The sequence below is a fragment of the Onychostoma macrolepis genome, chromosome 02 (assembly GCF_012432095.1).
Source record: "Onychostoma macrolepis isolate SWU-2019 chromosome 02, ASM1243209v1, whole genome shotgun sequence".
NCBI lineage: Eukaryota > Metazoa > Chordata > Actinopteri > Cypriniformes > Cyprinidae > Onychostoma > Onychostoma macrolepis.
Window position 1 is genome coordinate 21,814,388 of NC_081156.1, and position 17,590 is coordinate 21,831,977.

A 17,590-nucleotide genomic window follows, 5' to 3' on the forward strand; every position below is an offset into this window, starting at 1 on the left:
TTTATTCAGCAATGTTGCAATGAATTAGTCAAAAGTGACAGCAAAGACTTACATTGTAACAAAAAATTATATTTCAAATTAAAGCTTCTAAGCTTTCTAGTCAAAAATATATTATGCAGCACTACTGTTTTAGCAGCATATTAGAATAATTTTTTTTCTAATGATTTATGAGGGATCATGTGCCACTGAGGAGTGGCTTGTTAATTTGATTCATTTTCTAATTATATATATATATATATATATATATAGAGAGAGAGAGAGAGAGAGATAGATAGATAGTCTAAAAGTCATGAAAATGTCCGTTTAGTTTCAGTTTTCTCCTGGTACTGTTACATTTTATTTTATTTTAATTGACCAAAAAATCATTCAGTTTTCCTTTTAGTTTTCGATAATGATAATCACACTGCTATTCATCATATATCAGCTGCTATTTTCAGCAAATATGAAGAGAAATCACATAATTATGTTTTTTTAAGGGGATGACAGCTTAATTGCACATTTTTAGAGGAGATCAATAAAATAGGGTCTAGCAAAGCTTATAGCGCTAGTCTGTCTTTCATCAGCCAAAGTGAAATAATGTGACAAAAATCATTCAAAGTGGTGTGTCTCTGTGTGTGAGAGAGGTCATCAACACTGAACAGTATTTAAGTACATCTGACAGTGCACATTTAAGTGTAACAGAATCGTCCGCTTCCTCGGCTGGAGTAATTTACAGCTTAATTCATTGCTTAAGGGGGTCTCTTACCCCTTTATTGACACACAGTGTTTGTTCGATGTGCTGAGCATGAGCATATGTTATGAGTGGACACCAAAGAAAATGGATGGAGAACTGGCAAAGCCTCATGCCACATCTCCTCAAACTGATTAACGTAATGGGTAACCGTTTGTCTTTTTTGAATGCTCTTTCATTCAGTTTTGAAATGACCTTGAAGCATCTCCAAGCAGATGAGAGCCTGATGCAATGAATGAAATAGGCTATGTTGCAAAAGCAGATTTCATTATCTTTCCAGAATTATGGAAATAGGAGTAAACAGCCGGCGGCGTGGAGGCTCGATGTTTTTTAAATATTGTATATTTGATAGTTTTGGAGAAAAATGTTGATACGAATTTAACCACACAGCCACCAGGAACCTTGATCCGCAGGGCAATGTGATTAAATCAGAACGCGATCCTTAAATGTTAGTGTTATTAAAGGAAGGCATTTATACAAATGTGACTAGTTATGCTCACAGACCTGCTTGATTTGAAATAAAAAAAATGTTTTATTAATAAATCTAATAAAAATGTCAAGGTGTATCTGTAGAAAAATACATGGTGCACTGCACTGTAATGGTGGGGGACAAACGGCTGTGAATTCATTTAATTTGATGATCTATGTAGGACTTTAATCAAAGTTTAAGTAATAAACGTGTTATTTTGTGTGTTTTTGCTCCAAAAATAAAAGCTACAACCTAATTATTATATACGTCAGCAGGATTATTATTGCATCTCTGAGCAACACACAGTATTTATTTGTAGTAAGGTGTTTTGTTCCTAAACGAATCAACATTTTTTTTAATGAGTCGGCTGAGTGAATACTGTTGTAAACTGTCATGGTTGTAAAACAATGAATTGCACAGCCTTAATACGCAATTTTATGTCCTAAATATCCCTAATACTTACCTAACAAGCATTCTGCAAGTTTATGTTTAGATTCGTTTGGCAATTTGCCCTCTAGGGTAAAATCATGCTAATTTGTCTTTGTCGATGAGGAAGAAAACACCCATTGTTCTTAATAATGCAACTGTGCATATTATCAGAAAAGCATACACTGTCTGAGCATGAATTATTGGTTTTCATTAGCAGTGTACTACAGACTACTAGTCACTGGGGACTTACATTAGCAGAGATATAAGAATCATTGCGACACACGCTATTATGCAAAGTGACTTCCAGTCCAATATCCTTGGCATGAATATTAATAATTCTTTTCATTTTTGGGTGAACTATTTCTTTAAATTAGTCACGTTGCTATTTTGAGTTAGCTGCTCCCTAACACTGGTAGCTAATTCCACAGAGCAGCACCAAATGTATTGCAGCAGCGATAACTAATAGATATGATATTTTGGCAGCTATGTGGTTAGCATAATACAAGGGTGACTCTGAAATTTACATATTTTAAATTTGAATCCAGAGCCACTTTCTCAAGTAGGCTACTATGTAATAAAACATCAGGAACATCAGGACGGTGAACATGCCGTGCTGTAATCGTGTATAATCAGTTCCTTGAAGTATTTTGTCATATGTCATATAACTCCCTGGAAGGCAAACCGTCTGCAAATAGACTCAATCAGTACAACATCCTGTTTACTATTTGCTTGTCGATGCTGTTCGAATCAGTGTGTTTTGGCGTGACCTTGGGTGTTTTCGTTCTCCACATCATCTGTGAATGCTCATTTCTCTCCTTCTTGCCTGAGGCTGCTTACTATTAACACCTCAAAGAAGGGGGTGCCAAGCTTGCCACATCCATTTGATGTATGGAAGAGAAAGAGAGAGAGAGAACTGCGAGGCAATTTGATTTAAACAGTCTTTTACTTTGACCAGACACAAAAAGGGCTTATGTTCTTGAAAAGGCCTGACAAAGCCCATAGTATTGTGGGATAATAAGGGGGATCAAGTCTGAAGATGTGAAGCACTGCAGAGGCATGCAATGAAATTAATCAGGCTGGAAATGTACGATACGATCTTAATTATAATTGCAATGAAATGCGCTAAATCAATGGATTGAACGATATAATGGAAATAAATGCCAGGGCTTTTGCATTCATGGTATGATTGTCAGATATATCAAATCTGTCTCGTCTGGTATTTGCAGTGCGCATGCATTTTGGAAAGCAGTCTGATTGGACTTTTGATCGGCAGTAAATGCAAATGTTTATGTTCCAGCAATATCAATGAATGATGAGATGTATTACTGGACTGGAAGAATCTCTGATAAAACTGGACAACAAAAGTATTACTGGAAATGTATTTGTGTTTCTACGCAGTCCTATTAAATTATATTCCAGAAAAAGGGATCTCTGCTCTAAACATGGAACAGTAATTGTTAGAGTGGAAATCCAATTATTTTGCTGATGTTCAATTTTAATATGTTATGGTCAATTATACAACTAATTAGAAAGCTAATCGGAACACGTCCTCTACACGTTCTGACTGCTTTTATCATTTTGACTGAATTTCAATTGAATGGCTACATTCATTTCTGTTCAGATTTTTCAATATTGAGAGATGTCATATCTTGAGGCTGAAATCGTAGCTGTTTGAATTTGATGTAATTGTGTTCAGTTCATCCATATTAACTCTGTTAGTACAATATTCATAGTCCAATGAAATATGATATTTGGTATCTGTTCCTACGTTATAGCATGTAGGGCAAGTCAGTCTTTTTTTTTTCAAAGAAATTATACTTTTATTCAGCATGGACATATTAATCTGATCAAAGGCGACTTTAAAGACATTTATTTTTAAGCAATAATACTGTTTTTAACTCTGATATTGAAATGAAATGTTTTTTGAACACCAAATCAGCATATTAGAATGACTTTTGAAAGGATCATGTGACACTGAAGACTAAATGGATGCTGAAAATTCAGCTTTGCCATAAATTATTAAACAAAAAAAAAAAATCTGGGTGGTTCATGGGTAGAATTTGCATGTTATTTTTCAGATGTCAAATATATTTGTATTACTGTGGATTCCACTCTTCAAAAAAAAAAGAATCATGTGAAATGTAATCTATCAGCCTTCCATTATATCAGAAATAAGTTGACTAAAAAGGTAGCAACACTTTCATTGCCATCATTCTATATAGGTTGTTTAAGCGGTTTTCAGTCCTCTTGTGCAACGCTTACACCTCTACTGTCAGTGTACCACCAGGCTCTCAAAGTGCTTGACAAGAGGGCTAATAGATACCATCAGTGTCACTCCATTAAAAATAAAAATGTACTATTCTGGGACATCTTAATCAAATTCACTGATTCTTGTCTGAAATCTTGCATGATGAGGGTTTCCCTATCTTTTTGAAGCATGTGATTGCAGCAGACAGGTCGTGAGCAGACTTTAGACTTCATTTTATCTCTTCAAATAGCGGGGGAAAAAGCAAAGAAAAAAACATGTGATCATGCTCTATTATTTCTGTGAGTCTTGAATAAACATGTTTTATGTTGAAATATTGCAAGTAATGTGCACATCAGTATGAGAGAGACTCGTTTTTAATTACCTTTAAAACGGTTTATACCAGTATTTCCTCTTTTGTATGTTTTTGCTTATGATTTTGTTAATATGTGAGATGCTCTGAATAAAAGCAGCTGCTAAATGAATTAATGTAAGTGTTTGTAAAACCTGCCCAAGGACTACAGTTTAGCAATAACTTGCAGTTGTTGTGAATTAGCTGTAATGGCCAATCTGGCATGTTTACAGGAATGTTTATTAATGTGCACTGTTCCTGTAAATCGAATTTGGATACAAAGTAAAAAAGTAAAGGTTGGACTTGCCATATGCATCAATGGGGAAAGTGCACTTTATTCATTAGGTCATTCTGTAACCTAATAGATTAAAATTATGTTGAAACCAGGAAAGCTGTTGCAAAATTGGGTAATGCTCAGCTTGGTATTTCTCACCAAAATTTGATATTCAACAACCGCAGACTCATGTTTTTTTTTTAATAGCTTGTACATTTTTTTTCCCTGAGTTTATTATTCAGTCCCATTTCTTCTTGAATCTAAGCTTTTGTGGAGCACACGTTGAAATCCTAGTTTAATAAAGAAATAAACTCTTCTCTCTCTATGATGATAGACCAGTATAATTGATTAGTGTACTCAGGCAGATTTCTGTGCCATTTATGATTCTGTCATCGAGCTGAAATCACTGCAGGCTACAGAGGTCCAACTGTGGTGCACCTTGGGTGCTGCCATGCACTTTTTTGATGAAAATGAAAAACTACTGTAGATGAGTCTAAAAGAGAGAAGAAGAGTGATTTCAATGACCTTCCATGATAAATGTTTGATGGTGACTGGGGAGGGATAGAGTGCATCAGGAATATTTCTGGAGTGATGTGTTAATGTAATATACTCAAACTCCCCAACATATCTGTCTTGCTTAGCCGTCTTTAGCAATGAACAGAGGGGAATTGAAGACTAGAGGTGCTTTCGAATGCACTAAGTGATAGAAAATGCCTCCATTATTCCCACTAGATTACTTTGCATGCACACTTTTCTTCTTCTTCAGTATTGATTCAGACTTGCTTATGTGACTGTGTAATGAGACAAATGCTGACTTCAGTAGAGTTGTTATTACATTAAGGAATAGTTAAGCAAAAAATAAATAAAAATTGTTTCACCCTCACATTGTTCCAAACCCATGACTGACTTTCTTCTAACACAAAAGGAGAGGTTTTGAAGAATGTTCAAGACACTCTCTGTCTTTGAATAAAAGTGAATGGGGACCAAGGGCTGTCAGCTACAAAAGGAAGAAAACTTTCAGGTAATGCACTATTTATACACTGTATTCCAAGTCATCTAAAGTCATACAGTAACTGTGTGAAGAACAGAATGAAATGTATTATTCACTGAAAAACTTACCTGACATCAGTCCTTTTCCATACATCGAAAGTGAATAGTGACAGAAAAGTGAATGAGAACCTTTTTTTTTTTTTTTTTTAATAACAGCAGGATTTTGTACGTGCTATACATATCTCCTTTTTATTCCACAGAAGAAAGAAATTCATATAGGAATTCAGAAGTATTATTTTTGGGTGAATCTTTTCTTTTGAAGCACCTGTAAAAAAATTTTTTTAAGTCCAAACAAAAAAATGTTAGTAAGGCATGACAAATGATGTATCATTTTATAACAAATTTACATACTACAAAACAACAAATTTAGTGTTTTTATTAGCTATAGCAATTTAGCTAATTATGCTAAATTATGGTGAAATAAATTATTCAAAAGACATCTTAATTAAAAACTGCCAAATTAAAAAGGTCAAACATGAACCAAGAATGCATGCTGACTTAGCAGACAATTGAAATTAAAACGCAGAAATTACATCAAAATACACTCTTAAAATTAAAGGTGCTTCACGATGCCATAGAAGAACCTTTTTGTCTAAATGGTTCCATAAAGAACCTTTAATATCTGAAGAACCTTTCTGTTTAACAAAAGGTTCTTTGTGGCGAAAGAAGGTTCTTCAGATTATTAAAAGGTAAGAAAGAGATGGTTCTTTATGGAACCAAAAATAGTTCTTCTATAGCATTGCTGTGCGGAACCTTTTAAGCACCTTTATGTTTAAGAGTGTACCCTTCCTGAAAGTCGTCACAAAATTTGCACTCTGACGAAAGTTGTTGTGAAGAACTATAAGATACTTTATTTGAATACACTTTCAGAAGTATAGGTGTTTGTTCAGACCTCAGACCAAGAACTTACGACTTTGCATAAGAGACACATCTTTTCTCTGCTTAGTGACCAAAAAAGATCAAAAGAATTAGAGAACAGGTCAACTGGCATGACTCCATCTGGAAATGTGTTTGTTATGAATGAGTTCTTTTGTCCTGTGTCAGTGAATGCTCTGTTCTGTTGCCATTTCTGATGTACTTATTCAAATGCTAATGTGGTGTAGGTGCTGAAGAGCTGGTAATTCAAGCGAATAGCGCAGCTGCATAAGTGCAATTTTGTTTGGGCTGTTGTGTTGCGTGTGGATAGGTGGGGGCGGCAGGTAACGGGGATGTCATTTGATACCTCAGTTGCTCAAAACTTCTGTTTGCTGCCTTGTCATAACTCCCCAGGTTAATCAATAATTCACACATTGACATGTTTTGTGGCTTCCTGGCTCTCTCTTCTTCTGCTTCAGGGGTCCCTGGTTCTCAGCTCCGACTCTCACCCAAATCAGTCATGGTGTATTCATTTTGTTCTTTCCAATTTCTCAATAAGAGGAAAACCCTGTAGTGTATTATTCATGAGGTATGAATTTCGTTAGTACCTCTCTGTGTACAGCTTAAATAAGAACCCACTTAAAGCTAGCACTAACTGTCATTGAAGGCATGAATATGTGGTTTAGGGTACTATCTATTGAACAGATAAAATCAAGTTCCAGTCATGCTCAAAGAGAAGAGTCTTTGTAGTTTTACACTGACTATTTTGGAAGAAAAACAAAAAGATTTAAAGTTTCTCTTTTGTAGTGATTTCCCAACAAGGGGTGTACTCTTCTAATATTTTATTCTTCTCTACATTGGCTTAATCATGTCTCTTTCTTTTTTCTTTTTGGGTCTGTTTAATGTAAATGATTCATACTGTACTTATGTAAATGGTTTTGCTTCAGGACCCACATTTTACAAAGGCGACCCAACACATGACTAAAAGCAATGGTTGTTCAGTAAGTGAGTCACGTCTTGATTCATTAACCACTCAACTGATTTAGTACATTTTTTCTGTAATTTTTTTTTTTTCAGAATGATTCAAAACGGCACTCGAGTTTTTGGGTGGTTTTAGTGTTTCATTAAAAGAAAATGACTCATTTGCATTTATGCCGTATGTTTGTATTTACGTGTCTGTAGATATTCATTGTTCTATCTTGACAACTCTTGGTAGATTTTAGAATGGTAATAGATATGACAGTGTTAATGTATTTGGTCCTGGAGGAATAGATCTGCTATGCTGCTGCTTCTGCTGAATTGCTACTGCTGTTGGTTATTGCTGTTGTTGTAGATTATTGCTGCTGCTACTGCAAAGGAAGTACAGGAACTTGCTAATGCAAATACATTATGCCAATACGCTGCTGTGAGTATATAAGACATACTGCTGCTGCATATAGCATATATAATAACCTGTAGCAGATTTATACAGGTGGAGCTGGGGAAGGTGGGGGGTTTCAGAGGAACTCTGAAAGCGTGCTGTGAAATGCTCAAATGAATGTTAACCAGCCATTTCAATGTAAAGCAACAAGCTCGTTAGCTGCATATGCAACATGAACCAATCAGCTTGCCATACGTGAGAGTCAAAGGATGCAGTGCTAGACCTTAATACACATAAGCAGAGTCCAAAAAATAAAACTTACAGAGCTTAGTGTTGTGATCCCAGTAATAGGCTTACATCAAAGAGAGGTGTGCTTACTAGAGTAGGCAGGGGAGGGAGGAAATGGCGGCTAGGTATCGGTCTCCTCACACTTTTGCCCTTTTCATCCTTTTAACGGCCATCATTTCTCCACATGAGACTTGTCAATTTCCTCGAAGAGTTATAATTGCTTTCCTTGCTGTTGTACTACAGCCTCATGCTGTGTTATCGTGGGCCAGAGCTGTAGCGATGAGTGAGATTACTTTATTGATCTCCACGTCTTTGACAATTTTACCCCTCAAACTGCATGGCTCGGGCAGTTAGCGCACTTCATAAGCACTGGTTACCTTCCCATATCAGATTTTTTTTTCTGAGCAATGCTCTTTGGTATTCAAAGCACTGAAAAATCCTTCCTGCAACCTCGGCAATGTAGGACACTTCCATAACTTGAAAAAAGCGGAGAGAAAAAAAAGGTAAAGTTTAATATATTGAGGGTTTACCTTGGAATTTCTTATCAAGAAGGCACTTTATGGCATAAGCATTATGCATCTAAAATACGAATATGTATGGGTAAAATCAAATTATAATGTTGATTTTATAACACTGTGTTTCCGAAGGATGTAACATTCATGGCTAAAAATCTGTGCTGCTGCTCTGCTGATATTTAGAACGCAATTCTTAGCTAATCTCTAAGCTGTTGACTATGTAAACAGTTCATGAACTTGCCAATCATATATGCTCTATTTTCTTTTGCTTGTTAGACATCCTCAAAAGCCAAGTGTTTATAGATGAACTGTCACACATTTCTTATGTAATTCTCTGGCTGCCCTCGTTGTCGGCTTGTTATGTTTTCTCAAAATTAGAGTTTTACAAGAATCAACGTTTTAAAACTTGAAGAAATCCATAGCACTGCTTATTATTTCACATAGCTGACCGTGCACAATATGCGGATGCCATGTCAATATCTGGAATAATTGGATTTTTATAAAAATCAGCAAACTGCAAAAGATCCAGAATAAATTAGTCTACTTTGTGACTTGAGACAGCTGAGCTCTCATCATTTATGAGTTATACTGCTTGGAAAACAAACTGAGTAAACAGTTTCTGTACTATGAAAGTCACAGCCATAGAAAAGATTGGCTAGTGGATGTGTTATCCGCCCTTTTTTACATTCTCCTGAGCTCTGTTACCTCGACAACCAGGTCTCTGTAAAGCTTTGAGAGATTGCAGCATGATCCAATTAAGGTACATGTCCTCACACGATGCACTGCAAACCATCTCGTGGGCCAATGATAATTACCCTGGGGGCCCTGCAACTCCAATAACCTTTTTCAGTCCTTACCAGGCAGACAGCAGCTTCCCCTTAGTAACTTCCTGTCAGCATGTGCCCCTGGGTTCAGGGCATTCACCGTTGGAAGGCATTCCACTGGAACTGTTTATTGATGGAAACCCTGATGCTCAGCAGAGACTGGGATGTAGATCAATATGCTAAGTTTTTTTTTTTTTTTCCTGTATTTACTGCTGTCTTTTCTGCTGTTTGTTGTGCATTACAGTGTGTTTCTTTTTGTGGATGCACTTAAGTTTGATATATGGCTTTATATTAGTTAAAGCCTTAATTATACAACAGTTCTTCTAAGTTATATTTGGTGTTGAGTGAGTCCAGCAGCTCGGTGGGAATTTATCAGTGATTATTTCTACCGGTTACATAGTTACACCAGTAGGTGGTGACAAGTTACTGTCTTATGAATGAGTCATTGACTCATTTATTAAAATGATTCATTCAAACAAGGAACCAAACAAATAAGTCATTGAATCTTTCACTCAAACGATTCATGCAGGAACCAAAGTGGCTCCCTGCGTCCCAATGTGCATACTATCCATCCACCCTATCTGCCCTAAATAGTATTAAAAATTTCTAATATCACATAGAATTTAGGATGGAAAGTAGCATGCACATTGGGACGTGGGCGCTGTCTTGAGTGATTCATTGAATCATTCATTCAAAAGATTTGTTCACCAACACTAATCCATTCAGGAAGTAAACACTATTTGCTCAGAGATGCTCAGTTCTGCTGTGGTTTTGTTTGGAATAATGTGGCCAAGCAAGCAATTTGCCAAAAAACTGGCAATACTTTGTCTAAAATGTAAGTTACTCAATATTATCATTTTGTTTATTGAACTGTTTTATATAAGCAATATCACACTCACCGACCATTTCACCATAACGTTATTGTGTGTGTGTGTGTGTGTGTGTGTGTGTGTGTGTATGTATGTATTGTCTTCTAGTGTTACGATATTAAGATGATTCATAATATTTTCACTGGTGGGACATGTTTGATATATACTTGTAGGTACATTGTTAGCTAACTATATTGATATTTATGATGCTTTAATTGAGTCTCTTTTACAATGTTATACTGCACTTATTTACATTTGGGAAAAACAATTAAATCAATTACTTTTTATTGATTCATTCTTTCATTCATTTACAAATGAGGAAAAAGTCTGAGAGAAAAAGTCTGTTTTCCTGTGCATAATATTATAGGCCTATGTATTAGTGTATATAATATTGACAATTTGAACATTATTTCTTGCCATACCAGCTAAATGGCCTTTGGTCAAGTAGTTTTCCCCCATATAAAAATGACAGAGCATTATTTAGATTTGGCCCTCAAGTATCACAGCATGTATTGGTGAAAGTGCAAAGAGAAGAAACCCAAACTAGACCAGGTGTGCATTACATGCCCTCATGCCATTTTGAGTTGTGCTACAGTCTTTCAAAGTCTCAAACTTTTACTCAGGAATAGCTGTAATATTTTTTCCAATGCATCTAATGGTGTGTTATTTATTTCATTTTACAATTGTGTGGGTTTCAGTGAGGAAAGGATCAAGCCTGTGTCACTGTTTGTGTGAGAGGTGAGACTGTGTGGGAAGAGGTTGGTAGAACTAACTGTACTTGAATTGCAATAGCTTACAGCTCCCACATAATTACATTCTTCATCAGTGTAGACCCTAAAAGGGTTTATCATCTTGCTGGCTGTGAAGTCATGACCTTTCTATTTGAGTTAATTTAAGCTATTTGTGTCTAAGAGAGCGTCTTGAGAGGTTAATTCAAAGGCATTTTTTAATAATGTATTATAAACAGCCTACTTACATTGTTAATTTAAAACTGTGAAAGAATCATTTTGCCATTAAATGTTTGTTCCAAATTATTTTGATGTTTTAATATTAAAATATTTGTTCATACATGGTGCATAAATCATACATTGTTGATTTTAACAGTGTTTGCTAATCTAGGCTTTGATTACAAAGAAAGCTCTTAATATCTACAGAGATGATAAGAGATTTGGAACGCAATAAATATTATTACCCATGTCTCCAGATACAGTTTTTTTTTAGGACTTCTCCTAGTGCTGTTTGTTTTTGTCTCTTAAATGACAGCCTGGAGTCAGTTTGGCAGCAATACCGCAACACTCTCTTCGCAAAACTACTATATCACTCTGTTCTCAGATATCCACCTTTCTGACCTCCCACATTGGCATGGAGCTGTCGCCGTGTGCTGGAGCTTTACTTCCCTTCCATCTTTAATCTGATCTCCAGGGATTTTGGATTTCACACTGTCACACATGTGCCAAAAATTCCACAGTATCCATCTCTTTTACTTCTATCTGTGCCTAAAACTGAGATAGAGACTAAATAGAAAGAGAGCAGAGATGATAAGCTGAAGCAGTAAAAGAGAAAGAACCTGCAGGAACCCTCATGTTAATTTAATTTTAGCCCATCCTCGAATTAGAAACTAGGTTATGTTGTTCTTTATATATATATATATATATATATATATATATATATTAGGGGTGTCAACGTTAACGCGTTAACGCATGAGATTAATCAAAAAAAATTAACGCGTTAATATATATATATATATATATTTTTTAACGCAAATTAATCGTTTGATAAGGTTTTACCCAAAATTCTTGCCGTCATCACAGCGCGGAAGGTTATCTATCATTGTGTGATGAGGGTACAGCCAGGGGCGGATCTACCGGGTGGCACGGGGTGGCAACTGCCACCCTAAGAAAAAGCTGTGCCACCCCACCTGCCACCCCAGAATTATCACAGAATAAAATATAAATGTAAGCAGTGTTTCATGTGCTACTTTTCAGCCGCGGCGATGACAGCGCGATGGTTGCACGCGCACGCAGCGCGCCCAGTGTAATCGGCTTCATTAACAAATGACTCTTATGAACCGGTTCTTTGTGAGTCAAAAATACAAAGCGCAGCCCATTGAATAACGAATTGTTTTTACATTTGTTTGTGATTTAGATACTGCTTCTCGGTTTATTCAGAAGTCCTATGAGAAATCTAATCCCACCCGGATATATCTGAGATTCATCCCGTAATTGTTTGGTGATCCGATTCTCCGACCGCTCGCGCCACTTTCATCATGGATATAGAGGCCTTTCTGCCATATCGGACGAAACAATAACATGAAATCAATAAGAAGATGCCGATCATGAAAACTAATAGCAGAGTTGGTAAGAATCTTGTATTGCAGTTTTCTCGATTGTTAATTTATTATAACTGATTTTAGTTGGCCCATTTTCCCAAACCATTAATTCAGTTCTCAAAACGAAGACACATTTCTCAGAAAGTTTAACAATGAGTAAGTGAAACATTAGGCAGCAAAACTGATGACACCAATCAGAATCTCTGCATCCTATAACAACGGAGAGAAGAGAGAGCTGAACGAATAATATACATGGGTTTTATACTTACACATTCAGCATAATTACAGTACAGTACCAGTACATGATGGAAATTTCACTCTTCTGTATGTACAGTAAAGTGTAGCACATGTTGTACGCCTTCAAACGTGTGACTGTCAAATTTTATTTGTAACCATTTTTTATGTGTAGCTATTGCATGTCTGCAGAACTGAGAATGACTGCCTAGAGATATAGTCTTGTGTCAGGAGACCAGGAAACTGCTATAGTACTGTACACTGTAATGAAATTTGACCAAATGTGCAGAGGATGCTGAATTTACTTTTTTATTTTATTTTTTATTTTGTACTGTATTGTATTGTGGTGCATACCAGTTCATATACAATTCTTTGGTATTTGAACTTTTCTAGTGTTTTTCATCTACTGCAAGATTACTTTACAGTAGTAAAATGAAAATGATCTGTTCCCAAAAGTTCATTGCTGAATTATTATTATTATCTGTAATTTAATTTATGTTGTATACTGTAATAGACATTGAGCTGCAAAAATAATTCCTGAATCCTAAGGAAAGTGTTTTTGATCTCATGAGTGTTCACTGGGCAGGAAAGTCATCTGTATATTTGAATTGTAAGCATTTAAGAATACCTGTAATAACTGGATTGAAAATGCTGGCTTGTCTTAAAGTCTTGTTTAAGAAACATAAACAGTTTGGTCAGTTAGATGTTCTGGATGTTTGCTAAAGTGTTGCTAGTTGGTTGCTAGGATATTCTGGATGGTTGCTAGGCTTTTGCTATGAAGCTGCTGGGGTGTTGCTAGACTATTGATAGTGTTCTGGGTGATTACAGACATCCCCACCTCTGGTAATAACAGAATGTCTTCTTTAATGATACAAGCTCAGAAAAATGTATAACCTCTTGAAGTTTTTTATATTGTGTATTGACTTGGTGCCATGATGGATATTGAAATGTTGTTATTTATTTTTCATTTTAAACCGTACAGATGATTACTTAATGGTAAGGCAATATTTGTGAATACAACTGTGCACGTCAGACAATAAATCCCCAAAAACTATGCTTGCTTTGGTGTTGCCACCCCTCATAGACCCCATGCCATCCCTTTGCCACCCTAAAAATTATTTTCTAGATCCGCCCCTGGGTACAGCGAACCAGTGTTGCGGCACAAGTGGGCTATTTTGAAAATACAGTCGTGGGAAAAAATTATAGACCTGTGGGCTGCGGTTTTTGGGCTACTTTTATAATGTACCGCGGCTGCCCAAAGTGTATATAGACAAATAAAAATTAAAATAGATCCTTTTACTAATGTGTATTATACTTGGAATGTATCCCTGACAACTTAAGAATGGAGAGGCGGTTGTAACATCACAAACAATGTGAGTTTCAGCAGAGCACACATGTTAAGGCTTTTACACAGCAGAAATAAACATGACAACAGTCACTATAGATTATATAAGATAATAAACACACAATTACGATAGATATGGTCTGTATGTGATTTTCTTGAGAATAATGTGTACATCTGAAATGCTAATTTGTGCAGCGATATAAAAGGCTATAAATAGCATATTTTAACAACAGTAAACAACCAAATTCCACATGTGATCGTAAAAGGAAGTTATTACAAACACTCGATGGTGGTTTGAAGTGAGTTCTGAGTAAAAGTGTACTATTAATCTCATGAATTGTCTTATGTAGCATGATGCTAATATTAGCTCTAATGCACCTACAGAACAGGTCCAATTCTTCTTCATAATGCATTTTTTCATAATACTTCACGTAAGGTCGCAAGAAAATGTTTTGTTGCATTTATTTAGAAATACTTTTGATAATAGTTGGGTAAATGTACAGTGGGGCAAAAAAGTATTTAGTCAGCCACCAATTGTGCAAGTTCTCCCACTTAAAAAGATGAGAGAGGCCTGTAATTTTCATCATAGGTATACCTCAACTATGAGAGACAAAATGAGAAAAAAAATCCAGAAAATCACATTGTAGGATTTTTAAAGAATTAATTGGTAAATTCCTTGGTAAAATTTTGGTCACCTACAAACAAGCAAGATTTCTGGCTCTCACAGACCTGTTACACTCAAAAAAATTACTCTTTGAATGAACATAAAAAAATCATGGAAAGGATTTCCACATGATTAACTTGCTTTATTTCAGCATTATGCAATTCTGTTATTCCAATTTAATGTACTTACGTTGGGTCAACTTAATTTATTAAGGTTGATTCAACTTATTTACTATGGTTGGGCACAGCTTAATTTAATAGTGTCAGCCCAACTAATCAGCAATGTTTTGGACCAACTAATTTATTTAAGTTAGCCTAACAAAAGTGCTTAATGCTGAAAGAAAGCCATTTAATCACATGGAAATCCTTTCCATGATTTAATTACATTACTTCAAAGAATAGCTTTTGAGTTGAATAAATTAAAACCTTTTTAACAAACTCTAATGGTGGAAACAACACACAACAAATGAGAAAAGGTGCAATCAAATTGTATTTCCAAAATTATAATGCACATTGTTTTACACAGTTGAGTTGCTTGTTGATAACACAAGGAAATATATCTCAAGTTTGTTATGAGAATACAGGGAAATGGGCCCTCTCACTCGCATCCCACTTAATCTACTCTTAACATTTGCACTTTGTACATCTTGCACCTGTGGTTTTATGTGATGGTGAACTCACACAGAAGTTAATAAAAAATATTTACCAAAGTTAGAATATTTTTTGCATAAATATATATTTAAATTTTTTACATTGAAACGTAGGGACATTTTTTTAAACAAGTTTCAACAATGTCTACAGTATGGTTGGCATTAAGGGTAAAAACAAGACAAATGGAGATCTTACAATAAAGTTTAACTCCCGAAATTTGTAAATGTTTAAACTTAAAAAAAATTAAACATAGGTTAGTCTTAAAGGGATAGGCCGAACTATCCCTTTAATTTTTATGAAACTGAAAAATAATTCAGCATACAGCTTTCCTTAAGTGCCAATAGACTGGACCTTGCATCAGAGAGAACATTTTTTTAAATAAAAACAGAGCACAAAAAAACCCCAGATGAACTGAACACTGATATACTGGAAAATGGGGCCCTGTCTTTATACTCACATTCCCCTTCAAGATTTGCACTTACACCTGTAGTTTAATGTGCTGGAGTACCGAAACAACAAAACAGAAGGTATAAGTTTTCTGGTGTAGCTTTTGCTATGGCGATGTTTCTTAACGGGAAAGCAGTGTTTTGAGAACTTGGCCTTTGTTGGATAGTTTGTTTCCATCCAATTCCATAATGATCTTCTGCAGAACCTCAAAAGTGTACTTGAGCTCCTGGGGGTAGCTCAGGTTTAGCGCGTAGTCAAGCCCCAGCAACATCACCACAGCAAAAGCTACATTGCCCAACTCACTCATCACTTCCACCCCCTCCAGGACAATACCAACATCTGCGGGGTCATCGCCAGGCTCTGCACCTTCTTGTCGAATGACAAAGATTCCAAATACTGTCTCCGCTATGGCCATTTGAGTGCTTTCATCGACATCCTGTGACAAAAAACAAAATGAACAAGGACAAAGATTTCTTTACTGATGTGCATTACATGCATATTTATAGCACACAATCTTTACAGTATTACTGTAAAACAGCTATCACTAACTTGATCCATATTCATAATATAATAATGCAAATGTAATCAAATAACCAATTGACATTAAAATTGTTTAGCTGAGTCGGTGAAATACTTCAACTAAGCCATACCAAGGGCCTGTCTGTTGTAATCATGAGTTCAGTGTTAGTTATTCCATTCGAATAAAGGTATATTGTCTTATTAAAGGAAAAAAAAAGTATGGGGTGTGTGTGTGTTACTGTCTGAGAGAAAGACAAGGAGAGAGGCTCCCAAACCGGCCCGGTTATTTCCAAAAGATCAGTAATAAGTTACTTTACATAAACAGACATTTGATACACTGTTTTTGTTCATGTATAGAAGAATTACATGATGAAAAAAAACAGGCCAAATAATTTTTATGTAGTAGTGAGTTTTTATTTAAAGGATAATTCTGGTATTTAGCACTTTGAGTCTCTTTTCTGGTTTATGGATGAACTAGAGTAGTGGACACAGAAATGTTGACAGTGTATACGATGACTATATTGAATCACGTTATCTCAACATGACTGAATTTAACAAATGTTAATTTGTTGAATTTCATGCTTATCCTACATTATTTTATCACGTTCACCTTTGAAACATGAAATAATTTTGTTAAAATTACACGTTACGCTTGTTTTAATGTAATAACCAGCTAATTTCCTTTTTTTGAGTGTACTTCTTCTTTAAGAGGCTCCTCTGTCCTCCACTCGTTACCTGTATTAATGGCATCTGTTTGAACTCGTTATCAGTATAAAAGACACCTGTCCACAACCTCAAACAGTCCAACTCCAAGACCAAAGAGCTGTCAAAGGACACCAGAAACAAAATTGTAGACCCGCACCAGGCTGGGAAGACTGAATCTGCAATAGGTAAGCAGCTTGGTGTGAAGAAATCAACTGTGGGAGCAATTATTAGAAAATGGAAGACATACAAGACCACTTATAATCTCCCTCGATCTGGGACTCCACGCAAGATTTCACCCCGTGGGGTCAAAATGATCACAAGAACTGTGAGCAAAAATCCTAGAACCACACGGGGGGACCTAGTGAATGACCTGCAGAGAGCTGGGACCAAAGTAACAAAGGCTACCATCAGTAACACACTGCGCCGCCAGGGACTCA

At 35.9% G+C, this 17,590-nt stretch overlaps 1 protein-coding gene across 2 annotated transcripts in view; it reads left to right on the top strand.

Moving 5' to 3' along the window:
* Nucleotides 1-10,133: 10,133 nt before the first annotated feature.
* Nucleotides 10,134-17,590, top strand: part of astn1 (astrotactin 1) — a 377,633-nt gene continuing 370,176 nt past the window's right edge. Inside the window, exons 1-2 of one of the 2 annotated variants that reach the window (XM_058749876.1) lie at nt 10,134-10,226; nt 10,959-11,018. The gene's annotated coding sequence lies outside the window, so the exon portion shown is untranslated. The remainder of the gene's footprint in view (nt 10,227-10,958; nt 11,019-17,590) is intronic. The other variant, XM_058749884.1, reaches the window with a different exon arrangement.